The following is a 20,175-nucleotide window of genomic DNA, read 5'->3' as shown; positions in this document are numbered from 1 at the left end:
ATAAGTTATGAGCCTCTTAGGTGCTTCTTAGCTCTGCTTAGCTTCCATGCCTCTCACATACTTTGCTCCTTTTTGCTTCTCCCCTGTCCTCTGGCAGAGAAGAGTAGAATGACCAGGTCTGTGGCAGAGGGTCAGAGACCCTGGTGATGCACAGTTCAGGATTGGGGTTGGTGGGTTGCAGAGAACAGTTCAGGACACAGGGTTGAGAAGTGCAAAGGTGAGAGGAATTGGGGAACAATTGGAAGATACAGAAGGGAAGAAAACCAAACTAGTCAGAAGAGAGTTAAGAACTGACTGCTGACATAATAAGGGCAAGGAAAGCATGAATCATCTGAGGAGAAGAAAAAAAAGGAATAAAATAGAAAAGACAAAGAGAAAGGGGTTGGTTCCACAAGCTATGGCCTGTAGCACAGAAGACTCTAGAATCTTGTTCTTTTGTGCCTCCTTTTTACATTTGTGTTCAAAAATTAGAAAAGTAAAATAAGCCTTTTTTCTGAAAGCTTTAATGAATAGAAAGAGGGCCTTCAGACAAGCTTTCTCCTTATATAAAAAAGAAACTGAGCAGTTAATACACAAAGATAAACTCTAGTTTTTTGTGGAAGAAAAGGACTCCTAAGAAAAGAAGGGGACATACAAACAGTTAAAGTGAATGAAAAAGAAATTTAGTAGAATACTTTGTTGTTTATTCCCAAGTGATTTGACAAAGAAATATCTGTAGCCTCAGAGAATGGAGAGAGAGCATGTCTCCATGATCAATTTTTAATAAACATAAATGGTACAATAAATTATGCATGGAAGAATGATACAAAGCATTAAACAGTAAAGGATAAATAATTTAAATGATTAAAAACTGCCTCTGTTGTATGTTTGATGTATGAGAACTCTATTTGAATTTTCTTTTCAAGGAAGTAGAGGAGGATTTTTAAAGGGGGCTTTTTAAAAATAGATTTACTAAGGGGAGAATCTGTGGTGGTCTACCAGGAGAGGTTGTTGAGTACAGAAATGCCTGCCTCACACAGTCCATGACTTGTGCTTTCTCTGATAAATATGTGAGTAGCACCTTGCTGATGGATGGTTTTATGTCAGGTGATCAATGGCAAAGCACTGCCCATCTTCTAGAAGACTGAGACCTGAACTTTCTTTTCAGGTATCCAGAGAAACTTTGTCAGGGGTCAGAAGTACTGTGAACTCTGTTTCTTTTTTTTTTCTTTTTTTTTCTTTTTTTTTTTTTTTTTGAGACAGAGGCTTGCTCTGTCACCCAGGCTGGAGTGCAGTGGCGTGATCTCGGCTCACTGCAAGCTCTGCCTCCCAGGTTCATGCCATTCTCCTGCCTCAGCCTCCTAAATAGATGGGCCTACAGGCACCCGCCACCAAGCCCAGCTAATTTTTTTTTTTTTAGTATTTTTAGTAGAGATGGGTGTTTCACCGTGTTAGCCAGGATGGTCTCGATCTCCTGACCTCGTGATCCACCTGCCTTGGCCTCCCAAAGTGCTGGGATTACAGGTGTGAGCCACCACACCTGGCCTGAACTCTGTTTCTTTTGCAGTCTTAGACTTCCAGGACAGGATTCCTAGGTAAGAGGTACTATCTCCGTATATTTACTGACGCAGGTAAGCTCCATTTCTATCCCAAAATTAGAGTAGCTGGGTGGGTTACACCCAAAGAAGTGTCAGCAAAGATAGGCCCCTGCTTGTTGGCCACTCACCTTAGGGGAGCCACATTCATCCAGAGCACCATATTCTAACATGGAGTGGTTAACAGCATAGGTGGGGGCAAACATACCTCAGTATGAACCTAATCTCTGCCACTTACTAGGTTTAGGACCTTTTTCAGGTTAATTTAAACTTCCTGAAGCCCAGTTTCCTTATTTGTAAAATGGGCCCAGTAATACCCACCCCAAAGGACTACTGATCATTAAATAAAATACTTAGCACCTGGACATAGTACATTCTCATTATATGTTTGTTATTAGCTACAGAATTATATATTCAATGTTTATTTTCTCATAGAGGAGTGGAAAACAGACCAATCTCATAGAGGAGTGGAAAACAGACCAACAGAACCAGGGCAAAAAGCATAAATCTAGGAAATACCCACCACCTAATCTAAATTAAGGATTATAAGCTATGGTTCAAAGGCCAGTTTTGGAAAATGAAGTGTTTTTTTTTTTTTTTAAATGGAATTTCCATACCTTAAGGCAAATGTTTCCAGTGAACTTCAGTCCCCAGTACTTCCACTGACTTACCCCAGCCACACTTACTCCTCTCCCAGCCTGGCTCTGGTAGGAGTTTGAGTTTGTCACCTCAAGCCTAATGGTTAGCTCTATAAATTTTAAATTATTTCCCCCTAAGGTTCCTAGCTCCTTAAATGCTTTAATTTAACCTCGGGCATCTGATTGCTATATAGCCTTAATGGAGGTGGGAAAAATCACCAAAGGAAAATACTGAAGGGCCAAAGATAGACAACAGATTTTCCACCAGTTGTATCCTTTGTTGTTATTCCAAATTAATATTTACATAACGTCCATGTAGGCATTATATTGCCCTGGGACTGTGGCCTCCCACAATTCAGAAGCTGATTTTCTAGAAATATAATCGCAGACACTTAATGGCTCATATTCCGTAAGCACACAGGCTTATCATTAAAAATTTCAAGTTCAAAATGTTGGTGCACCAGACAAGAGGCTGAAGGTTTACTATAGGTATTTTAAAACATGATTGTAAATACGTTGACTCTCCTCACAATGAGAGGTGGGCCTGTGGTCCTTCCCCTTAAATGTGATGGGGGAGAGGTTGTGACTACTTTGACCAATGGAGTACGGAGAAATGACCCTGTGTAACTTCCAAGGCTAAGACATAAAAAGCTATACTTCTGCCTCGTTCACTGGAAACACTTGCATTTCGAGACTTGAGCCACTACGTAAAAAGTCCAGCTACATGCCATAAAGGCTTCATGTAAGTGCTCTGGATGTCAGTCCTGGTTGCGTCTATCCCTTATCCTTCCTAGCCTTGTACCAGGCATATACATGAAGAAGCCTTCTTGGAAGTAGATTCTCCAGCTCCAGTGTTCTAGCCCCCAGTTCATCAAGTGATCCCAGACAAGACCACAGATATTATGGAACAGAGAATAGCTGTCTCCACTGTGCCATTTCGGAATTCCTGAGCCAAGAATCTGTGAGGATAATGAAATGGTAGTGGTTTTATCTAGCTGAGTTTGGGGGTCATTTGGTTATGCAGCAGTAGATAACTGGAGCACTCATCCAACAAAGTTGTCTGGCTTTATAGCTTGGGTAGTTACCATATAACACATCGTTGTGTTTGTAAGATCTTGCTTGTGAGAACCACCTGGTTGCATCAAAGTGTGCTGTATTACTGCTAGTTTTTTTTTCCATACAAGATAAACACTGGGGAGTTCGCTAACCAGTTAACAGATATTTATTGAGCTGGGACCCAGAGTGAAAGGCAACAAAACCAAGCTCTGCTGCAATTTTATAGAGTGTTTGAAAAGGTATGTTACTATTGTTTTTCATTTAGCAGTAACTCAGTGTTATCATTCTGAAGTAGAAACAACAACTTTGCTAGGTGATGATGAATTAGTGCATAAAAAAGTACTTTGTTGTTTTTTTTAAAAAAAGTAGTGTTGATTCATGTAAATATTTAATGTAATAATTATTTTAGGTTAATGGATAATGCTAATAGTTTGTGCTACAAAGAGCATTTGCAGAGTAATCTGAGCAGATACAGGAAGATGAGGCTCTTAGGGCCTGAGGTAGCTGGTGCTTAAGAAGCAGCTGACCTGAAATGACAGTCTTAGTACTTCCGCTTGGAATCAGTTGAGCGGTCTCCACAGGTGACTGAGTTAGCAGTTTGAATGTCAGGACATTGCAGATCGTAGGGCAGATCTCTTCGGAGAAGTTGTATGGAGAAAACTTTTTATTCTTTCCATTCACTGGTTTAAAAGCCCAATGTGAAAGCAATGTGAAAGCCAATTCCCTGTGAATCAAAAGTTGTGTTCCTAGATAAGGGATGGCATATCCACAGCACGTGTGATGCCAGTCTGTAGGGCTGTCTCTGTAGACATAAGTTTGCCATGGTATTGGTCTCATCCAGACTGTGCGGTGATCACATGCAGGTTCTCATGGCAGGCACCTGCCTGGGCATTCCTCACTGCCCAGCCTTCTGAAAGAGCTCATGTGCACATTGAATCAGAGCAATGATCCTTAGCATAGGGATGAATAAATAATAGATTGGATGCTTTCTATTTGTCAAAGACTTTCTATCTTATTTAGGTATCTGTTTAAAATATTGTCAGGAGATGTACTGTTTAATACTAAAAAGACAACTGAAAAGCTAAAGAGAGTCCATCATCATGGAGAAGAACAGTCAAGATGGTCTTAAGATTCAGTGGAAGTAGAAGGTCCAGGAAACAACTCCATATACAGGAGCTTATAGGAGGAGTAACAAAGGTGGTTTCATATCCCAGTGTTTGCCTTGTAACTTTAAATTACCAAACAGGTTAATTTAGACTGAATCAGCATTTAAAATTTTTGAAGCTCTTACATGTTGTGTGTACACAGAGTGAACTGATCATTTATAAAACTGGCGAACTAAACTGCAGATTTTGAGAATGAGGGATTCCTCTGTTCTCAGTTGCTGGGAGGCAGTCATCTTTCATTCATTCAGGAAACACCTGCAAGGTGCCAGACCATTTTCCCCACCCAGAAGGAGACAGACATGTAGAGGAGGATTTCTAGTGGACTATACTGGTGCAGTGGTAAAGTAAGGGGGCACAGCTGTACCTGGGAGGGTCTAGAAGGAAGAGGTCCCCTGAACTAAGGCCAAGAGACAGAACACCTCTTTCTGAGGTGCTTACTGCCATAAGTGCTGACAAAACCCCAAGTACTCATCTATACTTCATCAGCTTGGCATAAGGAGAACTGACACATTGGAGTGGCTACTCAGAAAGAAGCATGATTTAGAATTTACTTAGCCTTAAGATCACTGCAGCAGCACAGGTTCTGGTCTGTTATTGTCAGGACTGGAGGAACCATGTGGAGATAAAGTCTTACCTGGCCTAGTTCAGTGAAGTTAAGGTTTATAGTCATGCATAAAGTAGAAATTATGTCTATTCAGAATTATTCTTGATTACTATTTCCTTGGTTGACTTTCAGATTGTTTTATATTCTTTTATGTGATGGTCAGTCACAGGGAGAAGACACAGGAGAGGCTCAGGAAAACAACATTTATTTTACTTACGAGTCCTACATATAAAGGCACAGCACACCACATAGGGCCACAAGGGAAAGACATCAGGGTGGTCAGGAGGCAGAAAACAGGAACAAGGGGAACATTTAGGCTGGAGCTTTTATTGGGGTTTCCTTGGGAAAGGCAAGGCAGGGCAGGATGAAAACAGTTTAGGGTTGGCTAGTTTGAATAACTTCAGCAGGCTCTAAACTACAGGGGTGACACCTAGCCCTGGGATGACCAAGGCAGAGGAATATTGTCTCCTGGGGTATATGGGCCAGATAGGGGAGAGCTGACTCTGGATTGATTAGTTTGCATATCAAAAGCATTTTCCTGACTGAACCCTTGTTATCTCTGAGAGTTGGCTAGCCCCAGAAGGAGCAATCTCTCCCCAGCCGGAAAGCTTCTAAAGTTGTCTCAAACATAATAAAACACAGGAAATGTATATGTGTGTGTACCCAATACACAGATGAAGTAGCTAGCTGCCATTTATGGGCTCAGTATCTGAAATACATGTATTTTTAAAGGCTGGAGTCACTCCTAGTAGGGCCTGATGATGACAACAGTGAGAGTCTTGAAGAAGAACCTGCAGATTCATGTCTGTCATCTCAGGATACTCTGGGGGCACGTTCACTGTGAGGAGTGGTGGGGGAAATGGCCATCACTGTTTAAATTACTTTCTTTCTCCTTCTCCCTCAAGCATTAAAAGTTGGATTTATGTAAGTTAAATGTGCCTGTTATGCAAACTGCACAAATGTGAAATGTAATCTCGACATTGGTTGGGAATTCCTAACCAAATTCTTTTTTAATAATTTGGATAGCCCAAAGCAGTCTGTTATTAATGACAAGGGGGGAGGGGTTGCTTTGCTTTGCTTGTTTTTGTTTTTATAACCCTAAATCCTTGTTTTTAATCAGGCTAGGTGTGTTTTTTAAAAGCTGAATTCTTGCATCTAATTGTACATTCCATAGCACACTGGACTTGGTCACAACGTATTTTCCCCCTGTATATTCTTTGTTGCTTTACGAGAGTTTCATGCCTATAAAATTGAGTTACTAGAAATCTCAGCATGCTTTCATGAATATTACAGTTCATGTTGCTAATTTTCCAATAATAAAAGAAGTAGAGTTTATTAAAAACCGTTATCAACTCACTGCAATATTCCATTAACTCCTATTCTCCCTCCACTTGCATCAGTGTTATTAATGCTCCACAGTGCACCAAAGGTTAAAATGCAGTTTACACAAAATGTTCAGGAGACATATTTCAGTAAACACACTTATGTTATTAGACACAGAGATGGCTGATCATTTCTATATGCAGATTTGTCGTTGGAAGTTAATTGGTGGATATTATGTTGCTTTCAGTACCTTGCTTATATCATTGAGAAGTATGCAATAGTAATTTAGTAAATAGCACTCTTGTTCTACTTTAGGCACCACCCAGAGCACCAACCTTATTTCTGGAAGTTGATTGAAGGCAAAGAAAATAATAGATGTTGCTATACAACATATAATGTTCCCCATTCATTATGACTGTCACTAATTAATAAAATCTCAAGAGATGTTTCTCTTTTGTAAGTCTGCTTCCTTCACAGAATCGTGTAAGTAAGCCTGTCTGCGGCCATTTCAAAATCTGAATCATAATCCAGAAAAAATGTGACTAACACATGGTTGGATTTGATGTTGCTCAACTGGATGTAACCCACCCTCTAACTGTAACCTGAATAAATCCTGAGACCCCACATGGTCCGGATTCTGCCTGGAGTCTCTTTCAAACTAAACGTGTCCCAATCCCAGAAGCATTGAAGAATAACCTTTCTCTTTAATCTAGGTTCTTCTAAAAGGCATGGCTTTAGGGTTTTATGTTTTACGCTACATAAACAGTTTCTCCAAAATTCTTTGTAGCCACCTTTTCCTCTACCTACCCTCATGGCTTCTGCTGAAACCTCTCTTTATCTTTCTTATCTAACATATTTTGTCATTAACCATGAGGCTTTCCTCATTTTTTTTTTATCATGGAGATGTAATTCATATGCCATTTTCCTGCCCTTTTTTTTTTTTTTTTAAGACAGGGTCCACTTTGGGAGGCCAAGGCGGGGGCGGATCACAAGGTCAGGACTTGGAGACCAGCCTGACCAACATGGTGAAACACCATCTCTACTAAAAATACAAAAATTAGCCAGGCATAGTGGCACGCGCCTGTAATCCCAGCTACTCAGGAGGCTGAGGCAGGAGAATCGCTTCAACCCGGGAGGCAGAGGTTGCCTTGAGCCGAGATCACGCCATTGCATTCCAGCCTAGGTGACAGAGCAAGACTCAGCCTCAGAAAGGAAAAAAAAAAAGATAGCATCTCACTCTGTCGCCCAGGCTGGAGTACAGTGGTGCAATCATAGTTCACTGCAGCCTCGGACTCCTGGCCTGAAGGGATACTCCAGCCTCAGCCTCCCAGATAGCTAGGACTACAAGTGTGTGACACTGTGCACAGCTAATTAAAAAAAAAAAAATGTTTTGGAGACAGGATGTCACTCTGTTGCCCAGGCCAGTCTTGAACTCCTGGTTTCAAGCAATCCTCCCGCCTCAGCTTTCCTCCTTACTTTTGATCAGACACAAATATTCTCACTCTTCCAAATTTAGGAAAGTATGTGCTTCACCACCTCCAGGCTCAAAGTACCCTTAATGGATTTCCTTTCCTGCTTTCTAGCTAGACTGTACCTCTCTGGGATAATCTGCAGCTCTGTTCCGTTTGATTCCTGAATATCCTTTATTTCCTGCATGGAAAACACCCTCAGAAATAAAGTTCATGGCTCTGCGTGGCAGCTCACACCTGTAGTTTCAGCACTTTGGGAGGCTGAGGTGGGCAGATTGCTTGAGCCCAGGAGTTCGAGACCCACCTGGGCAACATGGCAAAACCCTGTCTCTACTAAAAATACAAAAAACTAGCTGGGTGTGGTGGTGGGTGCCTGTGGTCTCAGCTACTCAGGAGGCTGAGGTGGGATTGCTTGAGCCTGGGAGGTGGAGGTTGCAATGAGCCGAGATTGCACTCCAGCCTGGGCGACAGAATGAGACTCCATCTCAAAAAAAAGAAAGAAAGAAAGTTCTTTGCTTGACTCTGGTTGCCTGTCTTGTGAGAAATTCTAATATAGATTTCCCGTGAATAAAATTTTCCATCTACAATAGTAACAGTACCCACCGTTTATGCACTACAGTGGCTAAATTCTTTGCAGCATCACATTTAATACTCACATTGAATAATACTAAAGTTATCTCCATGTTATAGATGAGAAAACTGTGACCCAAAAGAATCAAGCAATTAATTGCAACTAGTAAGTAATGGATTTGGTATTTGAACCCAGGCAGTTTGATTTTAGAATTTGATTTCAGAATTCTTTCTTTCAGGAGTGATATGAACTTGTTTACCAGTTTTGCCCTGTTTGATGTGCTCCTAAATATAGAGGAGAGGGATGCTCCTGAGTAGGAAGAATATACGAATAGATCATTAATTAGGTGTTCTCTTGGTCCCGTGTTACATATATATGAGGAAAACACAAATTCTGAATCAAAGCCACCAATCTCAATAATGAGAGACACCTTACTGTTCACGATCACTCCTGACACTTTTCGCACGCTGTTGAATTGTTTACATTGCCTATGTTAATCTCTTCACTGTTCAGCCCAAAAGAAAGGAGCACCAAATGTAAGATGGTGTCTTGCTTCTCAGTACTGTCGTTCTGCTACCTCTATTGTTCTGTATTTATGAGCCTTCTTAAAACTCACCCTGGATGAATGGCAAGGCTTTCCTATGTGTCCCTAGCCAGTCATTTTATGAACAAGGGAATTTGCCATTTTCTTTCAATGTTTTGATCAACAACAAAGATGAATGTAGGGCCTAATTATTTGGAATTCAATTGCACAACGTTGGAAAGCGCCAGTTTGGTTGTTGGCATCAGGCCCTGTGGTATGCCAAAGAAGAATGACCCCACTAGGTAGGGCTCTAGCTTTGAAGACAGCTGGTCAAAGGGCTTGAGAATTTTGGCTTAGATCACATCACAATGGTATCAACAATGTACCAGTGTACAGTCTACCAGCAAAAGAACTTTCTTGACCTTTCAACTTCCTTTAGCTGTTCCAAGGGTCAGAAACAGCGTTTGCTGGCTTTTTGCATGATTGTTAATGAGGAGAGGCTTTGCATGACATAATACTCCAAAAATCCCCCAGGGTCATTTTAGAAACAATTGCCCCGGGGTCTGGCTGGACCATTTGACGTACATTGTAAAGCACAGACCATATCTTGCCACAGTTACCTGCTGCACAACTCATGTGGTGTGCATGGGTTTAAATTTCTGTCAGAGATAGAACAACAAGAAGGCAGTTATGGTGTGTACTGGAAATGACACTTGACTTATAGTCAGAAACGGGTTCAAATTCCAATTTTATCACTTATTTACTTATTTGAACAAATCTCTTCAATTCTTGGAACCTTAATCTCCTCATTTGTAATATAAGAATAATTACGTATAATATTTAACTCAAAGGGTTTTTAGGCTAAAATGATTTTTTTAAACATGTAATATTCAAACAGAAACACCCTTTTAAGGTATTTTACCACATTTTCTCGTGGTCCAAACCAAGGTTTCATTTCAGTAAATGGAGTGACTGACAGGTCTTACTTGCTATAGCTTTATCCCTATTCCTTCCCCTCTACTCTGGGCTTCTTTATGAAAAATCAAATAAAGAATTTTAATGTTAACTTTCATTCAAACACATACACATATAAAAAACCACACAACAGTATTTGTATTTTATGGCCAGAATTTCCCCCATACCCCTCCAGTGATATCAAAGCTTTAAAAATTGAAAAGTACTTCATTTTTTAAAAGAGAAGAAAAAAAGATTGTGAATTCTTGTTTACTACTGTGCCTCCTGAATTAGACATTAGGAAACTCAGAATTCTAGCCATTCAGCAGGTCTAGCAACATTATTTTCTCAATTGAGCTCCTCAACTCTTTAGCAATTATGTTTACATTTTTTGTGACGTCACCTAATCTAGAACAGATTTCTCAGTTATGATGGCTTTTAGTGACTGGAAATGAGGTAGTAGGAAACCCACCCGGAGAGCCTCCCTTCTGCAGATACCTCTGTAGATCTCCAGATTGCCTGCATGTCTCAGAGTCCAAAATTTGCAGAAGCAGTCCCCAGGATGTTTTTGGTTATGTCATAGGCAGTGGGTTCCTTGCTGCCTCTACCCCACACTTACCCACATTATTTGTGAAAGCTGTAGCTTGTCCTCCATATAGGGAGGGGGGTGGGGGAGTGAATATGGATACCTGGCAGCATACCCTTTTAGAAAGATTTCTGATGCCTGTGTAATATTAAACCCTCTTATATAATTATGCTTATTAACATGAACCTACCACTACATTTCTCAAAACAACAGAATGACTTTACCAATTAATAGAGTCCTACTATGTAGTTCTCTGATGTTTATGAAGAAAGGTCACATGTGTTTGATCTCTTGAAAAAAGTATTAAGTAGGATTTCTAAACCATTACATATTAAAACACATACACAGCTGGGGTGGAGGGTACTATACTAGTTAAGAGCATGATCAGTCAGAAAAAGTCTAGAAAAGAGGGGAAAGACAGGAAGAAAATAATATAACTGAACACATGATAAAATTGCAGGAATAAGTTAAACAAAAATAAATGTGACTAGGTTAAATTCTTCTAATAAAATCAGTGACTCTCATTGTTTAAAAAGATAATCTAGCTATATACCATCTTTAGGAGTCATATGTACTGCAAAATAACACAGAAAGGATGAAAAGAGGGGATAAGTTAGAGAATGCTAACTAACAAAACAAAAATCAGGACAGTAATATTAATATTTAAAAATGTAGGATTGAATGTAAAAAAAATACTAAATGAGACATAGAATAAGAAATACAAATCCAACAAGAGGATTTAACAATAATGAACCTTTACGCACTGAGTATCCTAGCACTGAAAAATCTGTTAAAAATACAAATAAAATAATACAGGCCAGGCATGATGGCTCACACCTATAATCCCAGAACTTTGGGAGGCCAAGGTGGGCGGATCACTTGAGGTCAGAAGTTGGAAACCAGCATAGCCAACATGCAAAACCCGGCTCTACTGAAAATACAAAAATTAGCCAGCTTGGTGTTGCGTGCCTGTAATTCCAGCTACTTGGGAGGCTAAGGCTCGAGAATCGCCTGGACCCAGGAGCAGAGGTTGCAGTGAGCTGAGATTGCACCACTGCACTCCACCTTAGGTAATGGAGTGAGACTCTGTCACACATACACACACACACACACACACACACACACAATACATATAAATAAAATAAAAAAATTTAAAATACAAATGAAATTTTTCATCATGATAGTGGGAGACTAACAAAATGCTTTCAATATTTCATCAAGTAGACAGAAATAAATAGGAACAGAATATTTGAATAGCATTTTTCCAGTATCTTTATTGACTTAACCCAACAAATAGGACATACACACAATTTTTTTAAAAGATCATGGAGCATTTACAAAAATTGATTAAATAACCACAAAGAAGATGTCCAATTAACAAAAAATAGACATGTATTGGCCGCATATAATAGTATAGTAGCATTGAAAATTAACACAAGATGGTTCCTTCCCCCACCTCCATCTAGCACTTAGAAATTAAGGTATGATCCTTCTAAATAATCCTTGGGTCAAGAAAACCAGTACTAAAACTATGGACTATTTAAAAGTTAACAATGAGAATATAATGCATCAAAATGTGTAGAATAGGACTAAAAAAACACTTAAATAAGTTAAGGCTTTTATTTAAAAGGACCAGAAAAAATAAGATTGTGACTTAAGAAGCTAATAAAATAAAGCAAAACAAAGTGGGGAGAAGGAAATAATGAACGTGGAGGAGGTGCCAGGTGCAGTGGCTCACACCTATAATCCCAGTGCTTTGGGAGGTTGAGGTAGGAGGATCATTTGAGGGCAGGAGTTCGAGGTTTCCGCAAGCTATGATCATGTCTCTTGCACTCCAGCCTGGGCGACAGAGGGAGACCCAGTCTCAACAACAACAACAACAAAAAAGGCCGGGCACGGTGGCTCATGCCTGTAATCCCAGAACTTTGGGAGGCCGAGGTGGGTGGATCACAAGCTCAGGAGATGGAGACCATCCTGGCTAACACAGTGAAACCCCTTCTCTACTAAAAATACAAAAAATTAGCTGGGCATGGTGGTGGGCACCTGTAGTCCCAGCTACTCGGGAGGCTGAGGCAGGAGAATGGCGTGAACCTGGGAGGCGGAGCTTCAAGTGAGCTGTGATTGCGCCACTGCACTCCAGCCTGGGCGACAGAGTGAGACTCCATCTCAAAAAAAAAAAAAAGTGGAGGAAGGAAATAATGAAGATAAAGCAGAAGAAAATTAGAATTAAAAATAAAATAAAATAAAAATAAAAAAAAGAAAATTAGAATTGACAGGAAAGCAAGAATGCAGGGTCCCCAGGAGAGCTGCTGCAGTGAGAATGGAAAGCTGAGATAAGGGGATATTAGACACTATCCTTGCCCTCCTTGCAGCTTAGGTTTGGTTGAGGTGAAAGGCATGTGCAGAAAATAGAGAATAGGACTGTATTCAATAAAGTGGTCATTTATGAATACAGCAGTTGGTATTCTATCTATAGTATGGTAAATCTCTCTACAGCAAAGAGTAGCAGCCAGGCTCTGAGTCTCTGCACTGATAGAACTGAACCTGTATGTTGGCTTCAGACTTATCAAGAGACTCTGGAGAGGTTAGTTAACCACGTAAATCTTGATTACTCTGTCTGTAAAGTGGAGATCACAGTACCTACCTCACAGGATTATAATGAGAATTAAATGAAAATATGTGTATAAAGCACTTGGCTCAATGTCAAAGCATGTGGCACAGGCTTGGTAAATGGTTGCTGAAAAAAGTCAGTGCAGCATCTCTTCCAGTCCCTCCTGGGTACTGGTGAGATGAGTAAGGCACTATCAGTATTTTGGTACACTTTATGCAGGAGTGGGACAGTAAATAGTATTTAGAGTAGCCAAGTTCTGCCTACCTGGATGAAAAGATTGGGCATTTTGTCTGTGATCATTTGTAAGATATGCCAGTGGGAAATGGTTGAATTAGTCTCTGTCCATTAAAAGAAAAAAGATCTATAAAACATCATGCTCCCAAAATAACAGTGGTTCATTAGCTGGAGAGAAAATCCTGGCCACAGAGAGGGGACTCCTGGTCAGTCCTGCCTCTGTGCACTTATTTGTCTGTCTCAGTAGGAAAGCAGAAGCAAGGAGACCTTTGGATCTGCCTGCTGACCAGTCAGCACATTTGCTCCTCATCAGCCAGACTGAAACTCCATTCTCACAACCCCTCAGCATCAATATTAGGTTGCTCAGGCATGATAATGGACTCATGAGATCTTGGAAAAGTAATAGAGTAAACACAAAAGGAGTCAGTAAACCCAGAAAAGAATTTAACACCTTCCCTCATCCTTCTGCACATGGATATCCAATGTTCCCAGCACCATTTATTGACGAGAATGTCTCTTACCCAGTATGTGTTCTTGGCACTTTTGTTGAATGGCAGTTGAGTGTAAGTGCAGAAATTTATTTCTGGGCTCTGTTCTGTTCTATTGGTCTATGTGTCTCTTTATTCTAGTACATGCAGTTTTGGGCACTATTGTTTTGCAGTATATTTTGAAGTCAGATATGCCTTCAGCTTTGTTCTTTTTGCTCAGGATTGCTTTTGCTCTTTTGGATCTTTTATGGTTTCATATGAATTTCAGGATTTTTTTCTGTTTCTGTGAAGAATGTCATTGGTATTTTGATAGGGATTGCATTAAGTCTGTAGATTGCTTTGGGTAGGTTGGCCATTTTAACAGTATTAATTCTTTAAATTAAATTTAAATTATTTAAATTAAAGAATTAAAATTAAAGGGGGGAGGGATAGCATTAGGAGATATACCTTATGTAAATGACGAGTTAATGGGTGCAGCACACCAACATGGCATGTGTATACATATGTAACAAACCTGCACATTGTGCACATGTACTCTAGAACTTAAAGTATAATAATAATAAATAAATACATACATACATACATAAAAAATAAAAAAATAAATCCATGAACATGGGATATCTTTTCATATATTTGTGTCCTCTTCAATTTCTTTCATCAAAGTTTTATAGTTTTTAGTGTAGACTTCTTTCACCTTGGTTAAGTTCATTGTTAGGTATCTCTTTTTGTAGCTATTGTAAATAGAATTGTCTTCTTGATTTCTTTTATAGATAGTTCACTATTAGCATATAGAAATGCTATTGATTTTTATGCATTGATTTTGTATCCTGCAACTTTATTGAATTTGTTTATTAGTACTTACAGTTTTTTGGTGGTGTCTTTAGGGTTTTCTATATCTAAGATCATGTCATCTGCAAACAGGGACAATATGACTTTCTCTTTTCCAATTTGGATGCTTCTATTTATTTCTCTTGCCTAATTGCTTTGGATAGGACATGCAAAGAATGACGCTAGATCCCTACCTTTCATCACATACAAAAATCAACTCAACATAGATTAAATACATAAGTGTGAAACCTGAAGCTGTAAAACTACTAGAAGAAAACATAGGGAAAATGCTTCTTGACGTTGGTCTGGACAAAGTTTAAAAATAAGACCTCAAAAGCATAGGCAACAAAGCCAAAATAGACAACTGGGAATACATCGAGCTAAAAAGCTTTTGCACGCAAAGAAAACTATTCTCCTACCAAATGGGAGAAAATATTTGCAAACCATACATCTGACAAGGGGTTAATATCCAGGCTATATAAGGAACTAATAGCAAAAAAAAAAAAAAAAAAACAAAAAAACAAACAAAAAAAGAAAAACAAATAACTTGATTTAAAATGGGCAAAACTGTAATCCCAGCACTTTGGGAGTATGAGATGGGAGGATCCCAGGAGTTCGAGACCACTGTAGGTGACAAAGTGAGACTCCGTCTCTACAGAAAATTTAAAAATTAGCCAAGTGTGATGTTGCATGCCTCTAATCTCAGCTACTCAAGAGGCCAAGGCAGGAGGTTCACTTAAGCCTGAGAGTTTGAGGCTGCAGTGAGCTATGATCATGCCACTAGACTCCATCCTGGGTGACAGAGCGAGACCCTGTCTCAAAAATAAAAGTGAGCAAAAGACCTTAGTAGACATTTCTCAAAAGAAGACATACAAATGTCCAGCATCACTATTCATCAGGGAAATGCAAATCAAAACCACAGTGAGATATACTTCACTCTATTCAGAATGACTATTGTCAAAAGAACAAAAGGAAACAAGTGTTGGGCGAGGATGTAGAGAAAAGGGAATACTTATCACTGTTGGTGGAACTGTAAACTAGTACAGCCATTATGGAAAATAGTACGGGTCAGGATCTGGAAGAATTTACAAAAAAGAAAAAAGAAACAAATGAACAAAAAAGAAAGGAGTATGGAGATTTCTAAAAAATATTAAAAATAGCATGACTATATGATCCAGCAGTCCCACTACTGGATATATATATCCAAAGGAAATGAAATCATTATGTTGAAGAGATATCTGCCCTCCGTGTTTATTGTAGCACTGTTTACAATAGCCAAGATGTGGGAATCTGCGTAAATGTCCAACAAATAAAACGTGGTATATATACACAATAGAATACTATGCAGGCATAAAAATGAATAAAGTCCTGTCATTTGTGACAACATGGATGAACCTGAAGGACATCATATTAAGTGAAATAAGGTAGACACAGAAAGACAAATAACCACATGCTCTCACCCATATGTGGAATCTTAAAAAAAAAAAAAGGGTTCATATTATAGAAGCAGAGAATAGAACAGATGGTTACTAGAGATTGAGGAGGGAGGGGAAGATGGGGTCAAGAAGTACAAAGTTACAATTAGACAGGAGGAGTGAATTCTGGTGCACTCTTGCACAGTAGGGAGGCTATGGTTAATGGTAAAATATTGTATTTTATAAAATAGCCAGGAGAGAGGTGTTTGAATGTTCTCATCATAAATAAATAATAAATGCATGAGTTAATGGATATGCTAACTACCCTGATTGGATCATTATACAATATAGATATGTATCAAAATATCACATTGTACCCCATAAATGTGTACAGTTACAATGTCAATTTAAAAAATAAAATTAAATAGACTCCCCTTTTTAATTTATATCAATATCTGTATTTTATCTATATTTAGGACTTGATGAGAATTTGTAGCTTGAGGTAAAGTTAGAATATGTTTGGAATAGAATGTATCTTGGGATTTTTTAATGTCTGCACATGCTACACATCAAACCACTTTAGTCAAAATATTTGTTCAGTGGGAAAAAAATCAGTGAAAATAAATTACATCTCTTAGTCCAAACAAAAAGTAATTGACTGATCTATTTCCTCTCAGAAAACTACCAACTTGCATTTTAATTCAACAGTACTTTATTCTGTTGCTCAAATTGCTCCAGCCTTGGCCACTGGGAGCTCTTACCATTGGTTTCTGTGCTCCTTTGACATACTCCTATCAATATTTTTTTCTTTTTTGTTTTTAAGTACTTCCTCACTTTCCAGCATACCTTATATAGTATAAGGTATAACATAGTTCCCATATATCCTACGCCCAGTCTCCCGTATTATTAACTTCTTAAATTTAGTATGATACATAAGTACCAATTAATAAACCAATAGTGATACATAATTATTAACTAAAGTCCACAGTTTATTCAGATGTCCTTAGTTCTTACCTACTGTCCTTTATCTGTTCCAGGATCCCATATATATATATATATAATATATATATGTTTTATATATATATTATATATAATATATATGTTTTATATATATAATATATATAATATATGTTTTATATATATAATATATATAATATATATGTTTATATATATTATATATGTTTGATATATATAATATATATGTTTTATATATATTATATATATGTTTGATATATATAATATATGTTTTATATATATTATATATATGTTTTATATATAATATATGTTTTATATATATTATATATATGTTTTATATATATATTATATATATATAACATCAAATTAATAACAGGTAAGGAGGAAAAAAAGACATGACATTAAATGTGCACTTCGATTCCAGGAATGTTAAAAATATGTAGGGGAAAAAACACTACCAGCACAACCATGCATCTTGGGATTAAGCCAGTGCAGAATTTCACTCACTTGGTATTATGGTGGTTTTTTTTGTTTGTTTGTTTGTTTTGAGATGGAGTCTTGCTCCGTCGCCCAGGCTGGAGTGCAGTAGCGCAATCTTGACTCACTGCAAGCTCCACCTCCCGGGTTCATGCCGTTCTCTGCCTCAGCCTCCCAAGTAGCTGGGACTACAGGCACCCGCCACCACGCCCGGCTCATTTTTTGTATTTTTAGTAGAGATGGGGTTTCACCGTGTTAGCCAGGATGGTCTCGATCTCCTGACCTCGTAATCCACCCGCCTAGGCCTCCCAAAGTGCTGGGATTACAGATGTGAGCCACTGGTATTATGGTGTTTTGCAGCTGGTAGAGGCCAGGTAGGTAGGACTAATTTTATGAATGTAATTAAACAAAATTTTTTATTAATACACATGAGCAGAACTAATTAAAATTGAAGACACATGTTTTCTCAGGCCCATCAGTTTATTTTTGTATTCTTTTGTCAAAACAAAACAAAAAAAGAAACCAAAATCATAAATAGTTGGGGAGGTACTATACATGGTGAGCCTGGAGCATCTTGTAGTGCTGGAAAGTGAGGAAGTATTTAAAAACAAAAAAGAAAAAAATATTGATAGGAGTATGTCGAAGGAGCACAGAAACCAATGGTAAGAGCTCCCAGTGGCCAAAGCTGGAACAATTTGAGCAACAGAATAAAGTGCTGTTGAACTAAAATGCAAGGCATAAAATAAATATCCATTCAGCCATACTAGTATAAATAAATGATTGAATACATTAATAAATATGTAGAAGAGACAAATCTTCCATGCAGAAGGATTCCAAATAATTTATATAGACACTCTACCCTGAAGGACTTTCTTCCAAAGAGTATGATATGGAAAGGTGGGGAGAAACAGAGAGCAACTTTACAGTGGAGAAAACTGACATGCACTGCCTCAGCCAGGTGATCAAGGGCAACACCAGCAGTATTAAATCATGTGGATAGTACATATATCTGATGCGATGTGACTAAAATGGCACTTTACCTGTGTGATCCTCCTCCAAATAACGCATAACCCCAGTCTTACCAAGAGAAAAACACCCATTTGTGTGCCTAATTGTGGCACATTCTACAAAATACCACACCAGTGTTTCTCAAAACTGTCATGGTTGTCAAAAACAAGGAAAGCCTGAGAAACTGTCACAGCCAAGTGGAGCGTAAGAAGGCACGATGACTATATGTAATGTGGAGTCCTGGATGGGCTCCTGGAACAGATAAAGGACAGTAGGTAAGAACTAAGGACATCTGAATAAACTGTGGACTTTAGTTAATAATTATGTATCACTGTTGGTTTATTAATTGGTACTTGTGTATCATACTAAATTTAAGAAGTTAATAATAGAGGAGACTGGGCGTAGGATATATGGGAACTCTGTACTGTCTTCTCAGTTTTTCTGTAAATCTGTAACTGTTCTGAAATATAAAGTGTATTAAAATTTTTAAATGCCTAACCAGAAAAAAAATCATGGACTGAAAGCCAGGTTAGGGATTTTAATGGAAAATTATAAAGCATTTTATTAAGGCCTTTAAAAATTCCACAAGAACACAGCTTAAGCAGAACATATGCAGTTGCTTAGTTGAAAAATGGAACTGGCAGCTTAACCCAGAATGTGAGACTTCTAAATACATTCAAATTGAGTCATTATCATTTTTCATCTATGTAGTATTTTGTTTTTCCAAAGTTCTTGCAATTTCTGACTCCAAGATGGCAAAATTTTACCATTATTCCTATTTTAAAGTTAATGCCATGTCTATAGCTTGGACAGCCATTTTGACTCAACTGTCTAATCTAAATGTCATTTCAATCAGAAAACCAGCCATCAACTGTCAAAATGATAAAAACAGTTATGTGTGTTTTCAAAGCCAGAAGTGCAATCATGTGGTGAGACTTCAGGGTTTTACTGTTGTCCACAGTTCTGAGTCCCAGGACTGGTTTCCTTACTCGGTATTCTCCCATGGAAAACTTCATCGGAGAATTATAGAGTAATATTTTCAAGACTTGGAATATGTCTACAGTTACCTTTCTAAAAAACAACAAAAAAAATCCATTTAAAAGCATTTTTTAAAAAATAATCATGCCAGGGTAGCCAAATAGAAGCAACTTTGGGGTTTTTGCAGTCAAGTCTTACAAATTGTGGAATATTCCCCTTGGTCCAGGAGATCATTTGACTCCCACACACCACTTCCTATATCCACAAATTGCAGTATGTTTGGACCCTCCTGATGGCTGGGAGAATCACAAAAAGAAACAGAAGGCACCAGTGAGTAGAACAAGAAAGCTAGATATGGTGCCCTTGGGCTTGTTGCTTAGTCCCTGCTCCAGCTGTCTCCAGCCTCTCCAGCTGTACAGGGCAGAGAGGGTCACAGCCGGCACTCTTCTGGTGCTCTTGTCAGGCCACCATCAGAGCCCCCATGGCCAGGACTCACACGCTGCCAGGAACCCAGGACCATCCTGGAGGAAGATGATGCCCAGCCCTTTCAAGGGAAACCAAAAGGCTGGCATATTTTGGAGGTCAGCAGGAGGGAAATGTCTCCCAGTTATTTAGCCCTGGAAGGCTGAGAATACAGTGGTTTTGTTTTCTGAACCAACAGTTGGGGCACACTGTCTGACAGCATGACCACATGTGA

General features: G+C 38.7%; 1 protein-coding gene across 1 annotated transcript in view; it reads left to right on the top strand.

The window, feature by feature from the left end:
• Nucleotides 1–20,175, top strand: part of WIPF1 (WAS/WASL interacting protein family member 1) — a 122,616-nt gene that overhangs the window by 28,589 nt on the left and 73,852 nt on the right. The gene's annotated exons all lie outside the window — the stretch shown is intronic.

The sequence above is a fragment of the Symphalangus syndactylus genome, chromosome 8, assembly GCF_028878055.3.
Source record: "Symphalangus syndactylus isolate Jambi chromosome 8, NHGRI_mSymSyn1-v2.1_pri, whole genome shotgun sequence".
NCBI lineage: Eukaryota > Metazoa > Chordata > Mammalia > Primates > Hylobatidae > Symphalangus > Symphalangus syndactylus.
Note: the sequence above shows the minus strand (reverse complement) of the source record. Positions and strands in the feature narration are given on the sequence as shown.